Here is a 17,914-nt window from a genome sequence, read left to right on the forward strand (position 1 = left end):
TATCTTGTTCCAATAAGCCGTCTCTCTCATGGATGCAAGGAGAATCAGACAAAATAGGTTAGCACAATTCATTACCACTCCAAAACAGACCATTCCGAAATTACTTACTTAGAAATCAAACTGATAACAAATGAGGTTTGCATCATTTTGATATGGAAAGTTTCAATATTTTAGTATGTTAAAATTAGTTATAAGAGTAAAATAGTAACATTAATTACTGATCCCTGAACTAACACAAACTAATATTTGACCCTGTCTCATTTTATTATAACTAAAATAGTTTGTCACACAGGTCTGTTTCTTAGGACAATAATCTTGTGATTGCTAGGAAACATCATTTAATTCGAAGCATTTCACCAAAGGACTTCTATTTTTTGGATTAAAGAATTTCAATAATATGCTTTGCAAAATAAACATATAATATGAATGTATGCAAGACATACAGCCTAAAAAAGATACCTTTTCCAAGGACCCTCAAATAAGCTATCGTGAATAGAGCCAGTTTCAGAAGTTTGAATACAGGCGAGTTTTAATTTGTATTAAGATCTCACTAGCTTTTTTTTTTTTTTTTTCTTTTCTTTTTTTTTTTTTTTTTTTAACGTTTATTCATTTTTCAGACAGAGAGAGACAGAGCATGAACAGGGGAGGAGCAGAGAGAGAGGGAGACACAGAATCTGAAACAGGCTCCAGGCTCTGAGCTGTCAGCACAGAGCCTGATGCGGGGCTCGAACTCACGGACCGTGAGATCATGACCTGAGCCGAAGTCGGACGCTCAACCGACCAAGCCACCCAGGCGCCCCAAGATCTCACTAGCTTTAATAGCTCAGGAAAGTCAAGTAGCTTCTGTCTGTACATTTTCTTACTGTGAAAGTAAAGATAATGCTACTTAGTGCTTCACAGGGGGTACTGCGCAAATCAATTGGTTAGTGTTCTTAATGTTCTTAAAGCACTGCCTAAGTGCTAATCACTAGGGTGCATTGTATATCTCTTCGCAATTATCTGCCACCTTAGAATTTTATGGCTTATAAGGGTGTCTCACTCTTCAAATACTTAAAAAAAAAGGTTAAGGAAAGTTCAAGAAGTTAAAAAAAAAAGAAGCACATGGGCTAAGTTAGAGTAGAAGAAAGAGACATTTGGAATTTGGCACATTTTATTACCTGCTTTTCATTACACCAAGTTACATGCTTCCTAGACTAAAAACCAATTGACTTTATGTTTTAAATAGGTGAATTGTATAGCATGTGAATTATATCTCAATAAAACTATTATAAAAATAATAACATCCAACCTCATTATTATACCAGAAAAAAAAACATATACTCCTTTGAAGTGTGGATCATTATGCTAGGAAAAAGAATTTTATTCATACACATTGAGTCAAAATATGTGACATAGTCTTAAGAAATCAATTTATAATAGAACTAAAACAGTTACATGGTGCATTGAGATAAAGTTATAACTTACTTTTAATAATTTAATTACTAATTATAATCACTACATATTAAATCTCATTGATTAAAACAGTCTATCTTAAGGGGCGCCTGGGTGGCTTGGTCGGTTAAGAGTCCGACTTCGGCTCAGGTCATGATCTCACGGTCCCTGAGTTCGAGCCCCGCGTCAGGCTCTGTGCTGACAGCTCAGAGCCTGAAGCCTGTTTCAGATTCTGTGTCTCCCTCTCTCTCTGTCCCTCCCCTGTTCATGCTCTGTCTCTCTCTTTCTCAAAAATAAATAAACGTTTAAAAATAAATAAATAAAAATAAAAAATAAAACAGTCTATCTTAAAATCAACGAGACCAGATCTAGTAATGCCTATGTTTGCTTTTGCTGACGTTGATGTCTTAGAATATTATTTGGGAGAGAAATTCTTAAATGCACAGAATGAAATTCAGCTGAATTCATAACAGTAGTAGTAGTAGCAGTAGTAAGTACATGTTTGTATAGTGTTTATAATTGTATCAGTTGGAAATAAATGTGAAGGGTTTAAGACTTACCCTACTTGCAAACAAACAAGCCAGCATGCCACAATTTCATGGATGTCAGCGGAAGACACAAGACTCCTGGATCAGAGATAAAGGACAGTTTATTACCTATGGAATGGCAATAGCAAGAGGATCATTTTCTTGTGACAGTTCTCCAAGATTCAATTCCCCCAGGGTGACACAGAAAGGACTAGGGGACACCTACACATATACAGTGGGTTGAATTAAAGAAGAGGAACTCTAAGCTCAGAAAATTTCAATCTTGGGGCACCTGGTGGCTCAGCTGGTTAAGCATCCAACTCTTAGTTTTGGCTCAGGTCAGGATCTCACAGATTCATGAGTTAGAGTCCCGTGTAGGGCTCTATGCTGACAGCACAGGGCCTGCTTGGGATTCTCACTCTCTACCTCTCTCTTTGCCCCTCTTCCCCTCACTTTGTCTCTCTCTCAAAATAAATAAACTTAAAAAACAAAGAAAGAAAGAAAATTTCAATCTTTTCTTTCTGCTCCAGAGAAAGACACCCTCTTCCAATGCTGTTTGCTATACCAACATTCTTAAAAAAATAGCCCTGAACAAAAGGCTGGCAATGGCAATGCTCATAAGACATGCAGAAATTTAGAGAACCAAAACGAATTATGTTCTGACACTCGTGATACATAGTGACCATATATCTTGGTTTGCTTGGGACAGCCCAACCTATTACCTATTGTCCAAGCTTAATTATCAATAGCACCCCCTTTCACTCTCACAAATATCTCAGTTTGGACAACAAATTATATGGTCACTACATTTAAAATTCTTAAGAAATTCCTCTGCCTAGTCAGAGCAGTAATAATCTCACCAGTTAAGGTTTAGGTCAACCAAACAAGAATGAAGGTCAATACCAGACACAAAAGTTACCTGAAGATGGATTAAAGATTTTAATGTAAGACCTGAAACCATAAAACTAGAAGAAAACATAGGTGGCAAGCTCCTTAACACTGGCCTTGGAGATGATTTTTTGGGTATGACACCAAAAGTAAAGGCAACAACAACAACAACAAAATAAACAAGTGGGGCTACATCAAACTAAAAAGCTTTTGCACAGCAAAGGAAACCACCAACAAAATGAAAAGGAAATATAATGAATGGGAAAAGATATTTATAAACCATATACCTGATAAGGGATTAATATTCAAAATACATAAGGAACAACTCGATAGCAGAAAAACAAACAATCCAACTGAAAATGGGCAGAGGAAAATTGTGGAAAGAGCCTAAATGTCCATCAACTGATGAATGGATAAAGAAGATGTGGTTTACATATACAATGGAATACTACTTGGCAAATGCCATTTGCAGCAACGTGGATGGAACTGGAAGGTATTATGCTAAGTGAAATAAGTCAGTCAGAGAAAGATCTCATATGTTTTCACTCATGTGTGGAACTTGAGAAACTTAACAGAAGACCATGGGGGAAGGGAAGGGGAAAAAAATAGTTACAAACAGAGAGGGAGGGAGGCAAACCATAAGAGACTCTTAAATACACAGAACAAGCTGAGGGTTGATGGGGGGTGGGGGAGGGGAAAGTGGGTGATGGGCATTGAGGAGGGCACCTGGTGGGAGGAGAACTGGGTGTTGTATGGAAACCAATTTGACAATAAATTATATTCAAAAAAACAATAAAATGGTCAGAGGATATGAATAAACAATTTTATTTTAAGTTTATGTATTTATGGGGGGGGAGGGGCAGAGAGAGAGAGAGAGAGAGAATTCCAAGCAGACTCTGTGCTGTCAGTGCAGAGCCTGATGTGGGGCTCCACCTCAGGAACCAGGAGATCATGACCCAAGCTGAATCAAGAGTTGGATGCTTACCCGGCTGAGCACCCAGATGCCCCTGAATAGACATTGTTCCAAAGAAGACACACTAATCGCCAATAGGTAGATGAAAAGGTGGTCAGCATCATTAACCATCGGGGAAGTGCAAATCAAAACCACAATGAAATATCACCTCGCACTCGTTAGAATGGCTAGTATCAAAAAGAAAAGAAATAACAAGTATTGGTGAGGATGCGGGAGAAAAGGAACCCCGTGCACTGTTGGTGGGAATGCAGATTACTGCAGCCACTCTGGAAAACAGTATGGAAGTTCCTCAAAAAGTTAAAAATAAAAATTGTAGATCAATTTTTTAAAAATTTTTTTTAATGTTTATTTCTGAGACAGAGAGAGACAGAGCATGAGTGGGGGAGGGGCAGAGAGAGAGGGAAACACAGAATCCGAAGCAGGTTCCAGGCTCTGAACTGTCAGCACAGAGCCCAATGCGGGGCTCGAACTCACAAACCGCGAGATCATGACCTGAGCCAAAGTCAGACGCCTAACCGACTGAGCCACCCAGGCGCCCCAAAAATCATAGATCAATTTAAAAAAAAAGAATGGAAGACAAAAGAGGGGAAAGTCAAATTATGGACATCATTTTAATAACCACTAAGTAAAAGGAACTTCAGGTACTTATCTAGGAAGAAAGAGATTATCTCAGGAAAAATTAAAAGCTGTTTTGATCATTAAGACAAGTCATTGAGAGGTGCCTGGGTGGCTCAGTCGATTGAGTGTCTGACTCTTGATTTTGGCTCAGACCATCATCTCATGGTGCGTGGGTTCAAGCCCCGCATCAGGCTCTGTGGTGACAGTGCAGAGCCTGCTTGGAATTCTCTCTCTCTGCCCCTTCCTGCTCACACACTCACTCTCCCTATCTAAAAAACAAAACAAAGCAAACAAAACAAACAAACTTCAAAAGACAAGCCACTGAAAGGGATGCCTGGCTGACTCATTCAGAAGAACATGTGACTCTTGGTCTTGGGGTCAGGAGTTTGAGCCCCACACTGGGTATAGACGACAAGCCATTAAAAATGGCGACTGCAGGGGCGCCTGGGTGGCTCAGTTGGTTAAACGTCCGATTTTGGCTCAGGTCATGATCTCACGGTTTGTGGGTTCGAGCCCCACATCGGGCTCTGTGCTGACAGTTCAGAGCCTGGACCCTGCTTTGGATTCTGTGTCTCCCTCTCTCTCTCTGCTCCCCCCCCCCCACTCACACTCTGTCTCTCTCTCTCTCTCTCTCAAAAATAAATAAACATTATTATTATTATTTTTAATGGCAACTGCAGGGGTGCCTGGGTGACTCAGACACTTGAGCATCCAACTCTTGATTTCAGCTCAGGTCATAATCCCAGGGTTACGGTATTGAACCCCATGTCAGGCTCTGTGCTTAGCTTAAGATTATCTCTCTCCCTCTGCCCCTCTCCCCTGCTCACACAATCTCTAAAATTAAAAAAATAAAAAATAAAAATAAATGGCAACTGCAGCTTTCAATAGCTGGTATAATAATTATATTATCTTGCCCAAATACTGTGCATCTTTATGAAAAAAACTGAGGTAATATTTATCCCAAGTATCCCCAAAACTAAGAAATAATTTTCTGACTCCTTATTTGGAGTTGTAAGGAATATTAAAAACATCCAGTGCGTTTCAGCCATATCCACTCAATCCACACCTGCTGGGTTCCCTGTCCTCTCTCACCCTTCCAGATGGTTCAAACTGACTTCAACCACATTCCACTCTCGTCCTCATCCCTTTCCCCTACTCTCCCACTCCTGTGCTCAATTCTGACCCTTGTCTCTACAATCAATCCTGACCTTAGACAATAATGATTTAATGAGTTTTAACTCAATGCTATAGAACCAAGTTCAATGTACCCCTTTTGACTGGCCCAACTGGCTCAGTTTTTTGTCGTGTGCCCTTCGGCCTTATTCCATAGGGCCATGTCTATCCAGATCTCACTTCTGGCAAAAGGCCTTCTTGTCAGGCCCCTCTCAGGGAAGAGGAGCCTTGCAGCACATCCTAAATCCTGAGGGAGGAGGTTTTGTTAAACCCACCTGACCATGCCAATTTTCAAATAGCACAAGCTCCCGGATTCTCTGTACCTAAGCCTTGCGTGGCTTGTTGAAGGACAATATCCCCACATGGGAATTTCAAGATATGTATAATTTTACTGTCACGTCTTCGGCCTCATTTACCATCCTGGACTTCCTCTCTAGACCCACCCAGAGTCTCACAACAATGACCATTTCAAAAACCTCAGTTTGATTAGTCATATTCCTTCTCCTCCTGACATTTCTACCCTAGGTGGCCTATTCGTGCCTGACTCTATTCTGAATCATCATTGAGAATTTCTGTATTGCTTTTCTCCGTTCACAACTATACCTGAAGAATTAATTACATGATTCCAGCAGGTTATCAGTATGAAGTCAAAAAAGTTTAACAAAATAGTCTGTATTGCAAAATAGTTTCAGTATGCAACAGATTATTAGAATGTCTAGCTTTGTTTGAGTTTATGAATTTTCAATTTATATGGGTCCTTAGGAAATCCCCTAAACCTCAATGTAAAATCAAATTTTGAAAACAGTAAAATTTGTATTTCTATTATTGCAGTTATGTTTTTAAAAAATCATGGGGGCACCTGGGTGGCTCAGTCGGTTAAGCGTCTGACTTCAGCTCAGGTCATGATCTCACAGTCTGTGAGTTCGAGCCCCGTGTCAGGCTCTGTGCTGACGGCTCAGAGACTGGAGGCTGCTTCAGATTCTGTGTCTCCCTCTCTCTCTGCCCCTCCCCTGCTCATGCTCTGTCTCTCTCTGTCTCAAAAATAAATAAAAACATTTAAAAAATTTTTTTAAATCATGATGTGAGGGGCACATGGGTGGCTCAGTTGGTTAAGTGTCCAACTTCAGCTCAGGTCATGATCTCATGGTTCATGGGTTCGAGCCCCACATCAGGCTCTGTGCTGACAGCTCAGAGCCTGGAGCCTGCTTCAGATTCTGTCTTTCTATCTTTCTCTGCCCCTCCCCTGCTCGTTCTCTCTCTCTCTGTGTGTGTGTGTCTCTCTCTCTCCCTGTCTTAAAAATAAGTAAACATTTAAAAAAATTAATTTATGTAAATAAACAAACAAACAAATAAAGTCATGGATGTGAGCAAAGCCAGAAAATCCACAAACATCAATGTACTTTATACATGAGTGAGAGTAATGTAATGTGGTAATGTAATTACGGAGTTGTTTTCTTTTTAAAAATATATCCATTCTTGCATTTTGATACAGAAAAGGAAACTGTAGTATTTATTTATAACACTTTCCAAGTATGCTGAGATAAGTCAATGAAAAATACTGTAGTTATCAATGCTTCCTTTTTAATGAGCTCTTCCTCAATCAAATCTTGATTTAGCTGTGTATTTAGAACACTCCCCCTTTCATATGCACATGTGTGTTTTTCCAGAGGCCCCAAAAGGTTAACAACTGTTATACATCATTATATACCAACAGTTTGGTCTAATGGATAAGGACTGAGTCAGCAATCTTAATATCTCCCTCTTAGCTCTATGACCCTGGAAAGCCACTTAACATCTATCACCTCGTTTTCACTTTCAAAATGAATAATAATAATTGTTGAATTAGGAAAATACCTATAAAATATATTAAGAGACTTTAGTGAAAAATGAGAAATGAATGTAAACTAATATATTATAAAGACCCAGTTCAGCTAGCCCACTTTTCTAATATAATATGTGAAATTATAACTTGATAGAAATGTGTTCTTGGATTACAACTAAATTATTGGCTAGGGAATATAGACTATTAGTATATTAAAACACTTTACTAAATATCAGAACATTTTGACATACATTTTCAATGAGGAACATAGCGTGGACATAGAAAGACATGTAATTCTTTCTTTAGCCCCAAATTAGGATTTATACTTATAAAGAAAAAAAATTGTTAATTGGTAAAAATGGCTCTGTCAATTTGTAAAGGATAATCTCTAATTAAAATTTTTGAAGTTCCTTTAAAATGTACAGTAGTAATTCTATTGGTTCACCAATGGTAATGCTACTCTTAACAAAAATCGTGCTTGTTCAACAGTCATTGAAGAAATATTGCAGCAAAGATTAATTAGCATACTACTGTCTAAAAAGTGTACCTTCAAGCTGTTAAATGAGTGAACAGAGATCTATTATGACTTTAACAAGAACGTTATTCTCCATGGGGATTACTGCTATTAACAGTAGGAAATGTATCATTTAAAGACATTAAAATTAAACGGAAATGTTTCACCCATTTAAATAAAACTCTTGTTCTTTACTTCACAATAAAACTTGCTTTTGCTAGCTTCCTTATTGTAGGAGTTTATGCAAAATTTCCCTGGTAGTGCCATTTCAGATTTATTTTCTATGGAGATAGTGGTAGAGAGGTATTAGTGTAATTTAACAATGTTTACAATCTGATACACGAGGACTCTCTCTATTCCAGCTACAAACATCATTGCTCCTAATGTAGCACTATTAGTCAGCTACTTACTTCACATTTCAACAAATTATTTACATTCAAGGATCTTAGATCCTAAATTTTTTAGCTTTCTTCCCCTGTGTACTAGATTCTATGTAGGGAATTTGACAAAACATAAAATGTATGTGCCAATATAAAAAGAACAAGTGGGGAGAAGAAAATAACCTCTATATTTTAAAATATTGGAAATGATGAAATACCATCTCCAAAAACAAATAGGAAAGTATTGTAATTTATTTTCATTCCCCATACTGGCCAGAGTGCAATGAAATGGACATTTATGTTCACTTCATTTTGGGAAATAAATTGGCCCTTTCTGGAAATCAATTTGGTTATATGAATCAAAAGCCTTATAAATCATCTCACTCTTTGACCCAGTATTAATACTTCTGGGAGTCCATCGTTATGAAGTAATGCAAAATGTTGACTATCCCCAAAGATGTGCCACAATTGCTTATAATAGCAAAATTCTGGAAACAGTCTAAAAGCCGAACAAAGGGAATGCTTCCAACCAATTATGGTAACGGAAATAATGGGATATTTTACAGCTATTAAAAATTATGCATACAAATATTTTTAGATGAAAAGCCAAGTGCTTATGATGCAATGTTAAGTGAAAAGGGCAGGATACAAAATTGTACGTGTTCTTTGATCTAAATGGGAATGGAAAGAGCAAAGTGGATTTAAAAAGACCAAAAGGAAATATGCCAAAATAACAATTAAGATAACTTCTAGGTTGGGGAGACCATAGGTAAATTTTTTCTGGTTCTTACTCCTCCTTTTCAGTATTTTCAAAACATTTTGTAATGAGACTGTAGTGTTTTCATAAACATAAATTAATGGCTTAGGAATTGAAAGCAAATAACGTTTACTTTTAAAAATGTTTATTTATTTATTTTTGAGAGAGAGAGGGAGGGAAGGGCAGAGAGAGGAGAGAGAGAATCCCAAGCAGGCTCCGTGCAGTCAGCACACAGCCTGAGGCAGGGCTCGAACTCACAAACCGTGAGATCATGACTTGAGCCAAAATCAAGAGTGGGACACTTAACTGCCTAAGCCACCCAGGAACCCCAAATGCTACTTTTTTTAAAAAATGGGGACATGGTCAAATTTTAAAAAGCAAATTACTTAAAAGTAGATATAGAATGATCCTATTTTTGTTTTGGTTTTTGTTTTTTAAGTGTATGAAGTAGTCAAGTTCATAGAAATAAAAAGTATAATGGTAACTACAAGAGGCTGAGGGGCGGGAGAAATGAGTTGTTTAATTGGTATATAGAGTTTCTGTTTTGCAAGATGAAAATGTCTGGGGATCCTTCGCATAACAATGTGAATATACTTAATACAACTGAACTGTACACTTAAAAGTAGTTAAAATGGTAAGTTTTATGTTTTTTACAACAGTTTAAAAATATATATAATTATATAAAAATGTGTATGTATGTGGGTGTACAGTAGAATAAAATACCATATCGTCAGCAAGAGTTTTCTTAGAAGTAGGGAAAAGGGATGGTCAGGAGGGGGCTTTTTTTACTTTAAATACTTCCAGGTGCCCCACATGGAAGTCGGTTATGTGTCCAACTTCGGTTCAGATCATGATCTCGCAGTTTGTGAGTCTGAGGCCCCCATCAGGCTCCGAGCTGACAGCTCAGAGCCTGGAGCCTGCTTTGGATTCTGTGTCTCCCTCTCTCTCTGTGGCACCTCCCCACTCACACTCTGTCTCTCAAAAATAAACATAAAAAATTTTTAAATATTTCCATATAATTCAAATATTTTTAGTGAGCCAGTATTACTTTTATACCTTTTTTTTTTTTTTTAACTTTAGGGTAGGACCTAGATCCATTTATGGTTTCTTGATCCTAATTGCTAAAACTTTCAATGAAAGAGTAACAAGCTAAGTCACTTGTATCCAATTCAGCAGTCAATAGAAGCATGCAGCCTGCAGATCAAAGCAGGATTGAAAAACATTTAGACACATGTATCATTTCCCTAAGAAGTTACCTGAACTTCCACATCAACTTTTCAATGTCAATGTGTTAGGTAGTTAAAGAAAAGATTATTGTATTTAGAGGAAAGAATGTAATAGATGAAAAATATCAAACTGCTTACAACGTTATTGATCAGTTCACATTCAAGTATAAGAATAAAAATTGAATTGGACAAATGCTAAGTACTTACCAAAATTACCTACATAATTTCAAAAATTCATAAAGTGAACTAATTAATCAATAGCAGAAATACAACCATTTGTAATCAAAATGTATATTTCCATTGAGTATGGCTGTTTTATTTACAGCACCAAGCAGCACATTAACAGATACAGAGAAGAATCCATGCATCGGGCTTGGTGACCATATCTCACCTGCTCAGAATTATGACAATCACTGTCTGAACTCTCTGGATATACTAACCAAGAATATTCATTCATTCATTCACTTATTCAACAAAACTTTACTGAGCAGCTACCACTGTGCCAGATATCATGTGAGTCTAAAACAAGAGTATCAGTTTTAAAATATTTCACGAGGATGCCTGGCTGGCTTAGTCAGTAGACAGTGTGACTCTACATCTCGGGGTTGTAAGTTTGAGCCCCACGTTGGGTGTAGAGATTGCTTAAAAATAAAATCTTTAGGGGCGCCTGGGTGGCACAGTCAGTTAAGTGTCTGACTTCGGCTCAGGTCATGATCTCACGGTCCATGGGTTCGAGCCCCGCGTCGGGCTCTATGCTGACAGCTGAGTCTGGAGCCTGCTTCAGATTCTGTGTCTCTGTCTCTCTCTGCCCCTCCCATGTTCATGCTCTCTCTCTCTTTCTCAAAAGTGAATAAACTTTAAAAAAAATAAAATAAAATCTTTAAAAAAATAAAATATTTCCTAGGTACCACCTATGTATTTAGCACTGTGCTAAGTATGTGGTGATTGTTATAAAGTAATGTAGAAAGGTAATTATCATCTCTAAACAATCAGCATTTATTTTTTAAGAGAAATTTATTTATTTATTTATTTATTTATTTATTTATTTATTTAGAGAGAGCACAAGCAGAGAAGAGGGGCAGAGGGATCTCAAGCAGGCTCCATGCTCAGTTGTAGAGCCCTACACAGGACTTGATCCCACAACACCAGGATCATGACCTGAGCCAAAATAAAGAGTCAGACACTCAACTGACTGAGCCACTCAGGTGCCCCTAAACAATCAGCAGTTAAAATAGAACTTTAGGGGTGCCTGGGTGGCTCAGTCAGTTAAGTGTCCAACTTCAGCTCAGGTCATGATCTCATAGTTCCTGAGTTTGAGCCCCACATCAGGCTCTGTGCTAACAGCTCAGAGCCTGGAGCCTGCTTCAGATTCTGTGTCTCCCTCTCTCTCTGCCTCTCCCCTGCTTGTTCTCTCTCTCTCTCAAAAATAAACATTAAACAAAAATTTTTAAAAAGAACTTTAGAATTAGAAAGAATATTTTAGCAGGAATTTCTTACTTTTTTGGAGTGAATATTTTTTAATGAACTGATAATTTTATTAGACAGTATTCCAAGTATTTCTTACTTGGCGGAAAAAAAAAAAATCTGCAACCACATATGAGTTTCCTGATTTTATTTTAAAATGTTAGAAGTTCACGAAATCCAAAAGTCTAGAAATCATTGTCCTAGAGGTCAGCTAGGAAAAAAAGCATATTTTTAATCCCATAAGCAATTGAATGGTGAAATTGGGGCAATTTAATGGTGACAGATTAGAGGCCCATCATTTGTTGACATCTACTTGATAATTTTAGGAGAAGTAATTTAATAAAATGTATAAAAATACACAAAAATAAGAAACTATTACACAGAGTAATTTAACATAGAAACTATCAAATACAAATGGTCCAAACTATTTCCAAACACACACACATCTGTGCAACTCAGCAACAATAAGGTTAGTGTGTGTGTGCCAAACTGAGATATCAGGATCAACTTAACAAACATTATGCACATCTGTTTCCCTCTATTTTTCACAAAACTTAAGGAAAAGAGTAAGTTTGGAAGTGTTGCCTCTAATTTTTCCAAGCCACTAAGATGCATTATTATTTATTTAACATTTTTGTAAACGGAGTTAGTAGTACCTCAGTTTTAAATCTGGATCATGACATTGGCCCAAGTATAATTTGTCACTGCCTTGGCTTTCTCAGAGTATACGATAAGAGAAAAAGTAAAGACTGATAAACCCTGTAATGTGTTCTGTGTATGTGTACCAAGAACAGTTCCACAAATCACGGGATGAATCACTGGATTGCAGGAGACGGCGTCTGCCAAGCATTTTTAAAGCCAGCATTTCTATAGCTCCCTTTGTTCCTCCCTTGCTGTAGGGCAGATGTCTCACACAGTTTAGAACATCAAATAGTGGCTAACCATCAGGACTCAATAATTTGACTGTCAAATTGATAGCTTCATTTTTATTTCTCTTCTGAAATATGTTTGTTACCTCTGATTTTCTTCTTGTATCATTTTTCTTCTGTGAAGCTGCTCTTTTAATTTTTTTTTCTTTATACAAGACTCATCAAGCTACCTGCTCTGGGCTTTGTGATTATCTCTTGAACACATTTCTTTGCAATATGAATTTCTGGACATGATATAAGTTACATGATCCCAGCCTTGATCTTCAAGGAAACTTTCCAGCGAGCTGTACTTGTGGTTTCTTGAGGGAACCTGCCTGGAAAGTACCAACATCTGCCCATTAGAATCAAGCCTTTGTCCTCACCAGTAGTTCAGAACCCAGATGACACTGGAATCGTCTTCTTCCTTTTCTTCTTTAATGTTTATTTATTTTGAGAGAGAGAGAAAGAGAGAAAGAGAAAGAGAGAGAGAAAGAGAACAAGCAGGGGAGGGGAAGAGGGAGGAGAAAGAGAGAATCCCAAGCAGGCTTCGTGTTGTCAGCGCAGAGCCTAATTCAGGGCTGGATCCTACAAGCCATGAGATCATGACCTGAGCAGAAGTTGAACACTTAACTGACTGAACCACCCAGGCACCCTTAGAATCACCTTCTTAATCAGCTTCTTAAACACATGGAAGTCCAATCTCAGCCCAGTTCATTAAAATCAGAAATTTGGGGGATGGTACCCAAATATTTCCTAACTTTCTCTGCTTTGCAGCCAGATCTGCGAACCACTTATAGGAGGGAGAAATCAACTATTTCTTGGTGACTTGTCTTTATTTCTTTATATGTCTGTCTCTGCTAATAGACTATGAACTCCTTGAAGATAGCATCTGGCAAACCAGGTTTTCAATAATTTCATTAAAAATGATCGGGGCGCCTGGGTGGCGCAGTCGGTTAAGCGTCCGACTTCAGCCAGGTCACGATCTCGCGGTCCGTGAGTTCGAGCCCCGCGTCAGGCTCTGGGCTGATGGCTCGGAGCCTGGAGCCTGTTTCTGATTCTGTGTCTCCCTCTCTCTCTGCCCCTCCCCCATTCATGCTCTGTCTCTCTCTGTCCCAAAAATAAAAATAAAAAAATGTTGAAAAAAAAAAAAATGAAAAGCCACATTCCTTTCCATGTTTTTCATGGCCTGGTATAATCTTTTCCCTGCCTGTCCACCTCACATCTCCTCTTGCTCCCAAGTTTCTTGCAAACATGCCAAATTTATTACTACCTACAGGCCTTTGCATTCACTGTGCCCTCGACTAGAAACACTCTTCTCCCAGTCCTTTATTCCTCTGGCTCTTTCTCATCATAGAAATATCTTCTCTGTTCTTAGAAAGTTCTTTCCAGCGGCGCTTGGGGGCTCAATCAGTTAAACGTCCAACTTCAGCTCATATCATAACCTCGCAGTTCGTGAGTTGAAGCCCCATGTGAGGCTATGTGCTGACCACCCAGAACCTGAAACCTGCTTCGGATTCTGTGTCTCCCTCTCTCTCTACCCTCCTCTGCTCACACACACACAAACATACTCTCTCTCTCTCTCTCTTCTCTCTCAAATAAACAAACATTAAAAAAAAAATTTTTTTTTAACGTTTATTTTTGAGACAGAGAGAGACAGAGCATGAATGGGGGAGGGGCAGAGACAGAGGGAGACACAGAATCTGAAACAGGCTCCAGGCTCTGAGCTGTCAGCACAGAGCCCGACGCGGGGCTCGAGCTCACAGACCGAGAGATCATGACCTGAGCCGAAGTCGGACGCTTAACTGACTGAGCCACCCAGGCACCCCTAAAAAAAATTTTTTTTAAAGAAAGTTATTCCCAGCCTATATAAAATGACTACTCCCTCTGCAGTTTCCATCACCTCCCACTGTCTTACTTCTTTCATGGAACTTACCTCTATCAAAAGTTAACTTTCTAATTTATTATGTACTTATTTATCATCTGTTTCCACCCAGCCATTCCCCACACCCTCACACTAGGTTGAAAATTCTAAGGAGTCAGAATGTTGACTTTGCCATTACATTGCTAGGGCTTACTTATTATGCCTTATATTTTGGAATGAACATTGAATAAGCATATGAATGAATGAAAGCATCACCCCAGCAGACTGTTCAAAAGTTCAAGACCTCTTGGCCTATAATTTAGTAACATCTTTTTGATGTGACTTTCTTATCACTAGATCTCCCTTTAAGTAAGTGTCAATAAATGCACCATCCCATTTTTAAAGTTATTTAATGTTGCTTTTAATTCATTGCACTGGCTTTTTTTTCTATAACTTACAACTTCTTTTGCCCAGACCAACTGGTACTTCCTTATGTCAACAATTTTTAAAAGTACCAAGAAACATGGACACCTGAGTGGCTCAGTTGGTTAAGCATCCGTCTGACTTTGGCCCAGATCATGATCTCACGGTCATGAGTTCGAGCTCCCTGATTTGGATCCTCTCTCTCCTCTCTCTCTGCCCCTCACCTGCATTCTCTCTCTCTCTCTCTCTCTCTCTCTCAAAAATGAACATTTAAAAAAAGTACCAAGAGGGGCGTCTGGGTGGCGCAGTCGATTGGGCCTCCGACTTCGGCTCAGGTCACGATCTCACGGTTTGTGAGTTCGAGCCCCGGGTCGGGCTCTGTGCTGACAGCTCAGAGCCTGGAGCCTGCTTCAGATTCTGTGTCTCCCTCTCTCTGTCTCTCTCTCACACTCTGTCTCTCTCTCTCTCTCAAAAATAAATATTAAAAAAAATTTTTTTAAAAAGTACCAAGAAACAGAATATGAAAATCATACACCACCCTGCTGTAGCTTATTAAGATTTGGAGGCTGATAAATTATGATTATCCAGTGTTGTATTCTATCCAAGCAAGTCATTAGCATCTTTCTAGACTGGCCTTTAGTTCATTGTCTTAAAACTAGAAAATATCCTAACTCTTGTAAATTTATGTATTAAATATATATCATATATAACTATACATTTATAATTTACATAACTTATACGTAAATATATGTAACATATTTACTATATAAAATAATATATATTTAAAATACATCACAATAAATCAGTTTTTATATATTAAAACTTGAATTGGGGCACGTGGATGGCTTAGTCAGTTAAGTATCCGACTTTGGCTTAGGTCATGTTCTCACAGTTCCTGAGTTTGAGCCTCACATGGGGCTCTGCACTGACAGCTCAGAGCCTGGAGCCTGCCTCAGCTTCTGTGTCTCCCTCTCTCTCTGTCCCTCCCCCACTTGTGTTGTCTCTCTGTCTCTCTCTCTCTCTCTCTCCCCCCTCCCAAAAATAAATAAACTTTTTTTTAAATAAGTAAACATTTGTTTTTTACTTGAATTAAGTTATATTTTCAGGGTGCCTGGGTGTTTCAGTCAGTTGAGTGACCGACTCTTGATGTTGGCTCAGGTCATGATCCCAGGGTCGTGGGATCGAGCTCCAAGTTGAGCCTTGCGTCAACCCCTGCATCAAGCCCTGCATTGTGCTCCATGCGGAGCATGGAGCCTGGTTGAGATTCTCTCTCTCTCTCTCTCTCCCCCTGCCCCTCTCCCCTGCTCAAGTGCATGCTCTCTGTCTCTGTCTCTGTCTAAAATTTTTTTTAAAGAATTTTTAAAAAGTTAATATATTTTCATTTCCTTTTAACATGTTTGAAGGTTTAAAATTTTTTTTATTTTAAGGTCAATAGACTTTACAAAAGGATCAATCTCTAATTCTGTAAAGAAATTTAGTGTGGAAACGAGTTAAAATTCAGAAATTAATTTTATAGAGAAAAGAATCTATTCCATAAATTCAAGTTCAGCTAAATGGCTCATATAAGAATCAGGATAAGAAAAATACCAGGGGTGCCTAGATGGCTCAGTCAGTTGAGCATCCGACTTCAGCTTAGGTCATGATCTCACGGTCCGTGAGTGAGTTCGAGCCCCACATCAGGCTTGCTGCTGTCGGCAAAAAGATCATCTTCAGATCCTGTCCCCTCTGCCCCTGCCTCACTGGTTCTCTCTCTCTCTCTCTCTCTCTCAAAAATAAATAAACATTAAAAAAAGAAAAGAAAAAATACAAACCAAGAGATAATCAAGATTAAATGTATTATATCATGTGATATCTACTACTGTTTACTACCCTGTAATCTAATATTCAACTTTTTTTTTTCAAGTTGCTTATATTACATCTAGATACTCTTGGATCATACACATCATCCCTGATCAAATGATCATGGAGAGCCTTGCTTGATATAATGGAATTCAAATTTTACCTTAGGAGCAATGCAGTGCCACTGAAGGGTTCCGAAGCAAGAAGAAATACTATCTATCATTTCTGTGGATTGGGAGCTGTGGAAATTTCATTAGGCAGGATGGAGACTGGAATTGAAAGGAAAAGAGCTAAAGGCAGGGAATCCTAAATGGGAACTATCAACCTGGGATTGGATAGTGAACATGAGAAAGAAACAGATTCAAGAGACACCTAAGGAGGTAAAACAGAAAGTTATCGTTGCTACCTATTATATATTATCCCCTTTTATTTACACTTTTTGTGCCTTTTACATGTGGGGATTGGGTTCAAAATTTAGGAATTAAAGTTATTTCACATGAAAGACTGATGGAGGCGATAGCTTGTTCCCTATTCTTCCCCAAATCCCAGAGGAGCTACAGAAGCAAAGCTACAACAGATTCACAGAGCACTGGTAAGTATAGCATTAGAGTATCTGACGAGTTATTTCTCTTGTCCCTTCTACAATTCGTAATACATAACTTGTACACAAAAGTAATACATAAAATTGACAAACAGCAATACCGTCTGTTTGTCTGCACACCTGAAGGACTACAGCAGCAGCCTCCTAAGGCTGTGCTGCAAAGGATACAATGATCTGGAATAGTCCGCGGAGCTGATTTTCTTTCCTAACCATGTCTGCATGTCCAAATTCAAAATATATTCCCCAGCTCCTTTCATCTGCCATCTCTCCATGCAGCTATCTCAGATCCCAGAATCGAAAAGGAACAAATCTTTTCCTCTTCAGAATGCCCATATGCATTTTACGACACTTCGCGTTCTACTTTGGGTAAAGGTCTTACCTCTACTCCAGTAGACTATAAGCTCCTTGTAACCAAGGTTCTTGTCATTTCTTCTTTAATTTACCCAAGTACTAGCATAGTGCCCAGCACATAACAGAAATTCCATAAATATCTGTCAAATAAATAAATC

General features: G+C 38.5%; 1 long non-coding RNA gene across 1 annotated transcript in view; it reads right to left on the reverse strand.

The window, feature by feature from the left end:
- Positions 1-17,914, reverse strand: part of LOC132679308 (uncharacterized) — a 126,510-nt gene that overhangs the window by 87,679 nt on the left and 20,917 nt on the right. The window contains exon 3 of the long non-coding RNA XR_013551525.2: positions 1,992-2,057. This is a non-coding gene — a long non-coding RNA (uncharacterized LOC132679308). The remainder of the gene's footprint in view (positions 1-1,991; positions 2,058-17,914) is intronic.

This window comes from Panthera onca, chromosome A2 (assembly GCF_046562875.1).
Source record: "Panthera onca isolate mPanOnc1 chromosome A2, mPanOnc1 haplotype 2, whole genome shotgun sequence".
In the NCBI taxonomy this organism is placed as follows: Eukaryota; Metazoa; Chordata; class Mammalia; order Carnivora; family Felidae; genus Panthera; species Panthera onca.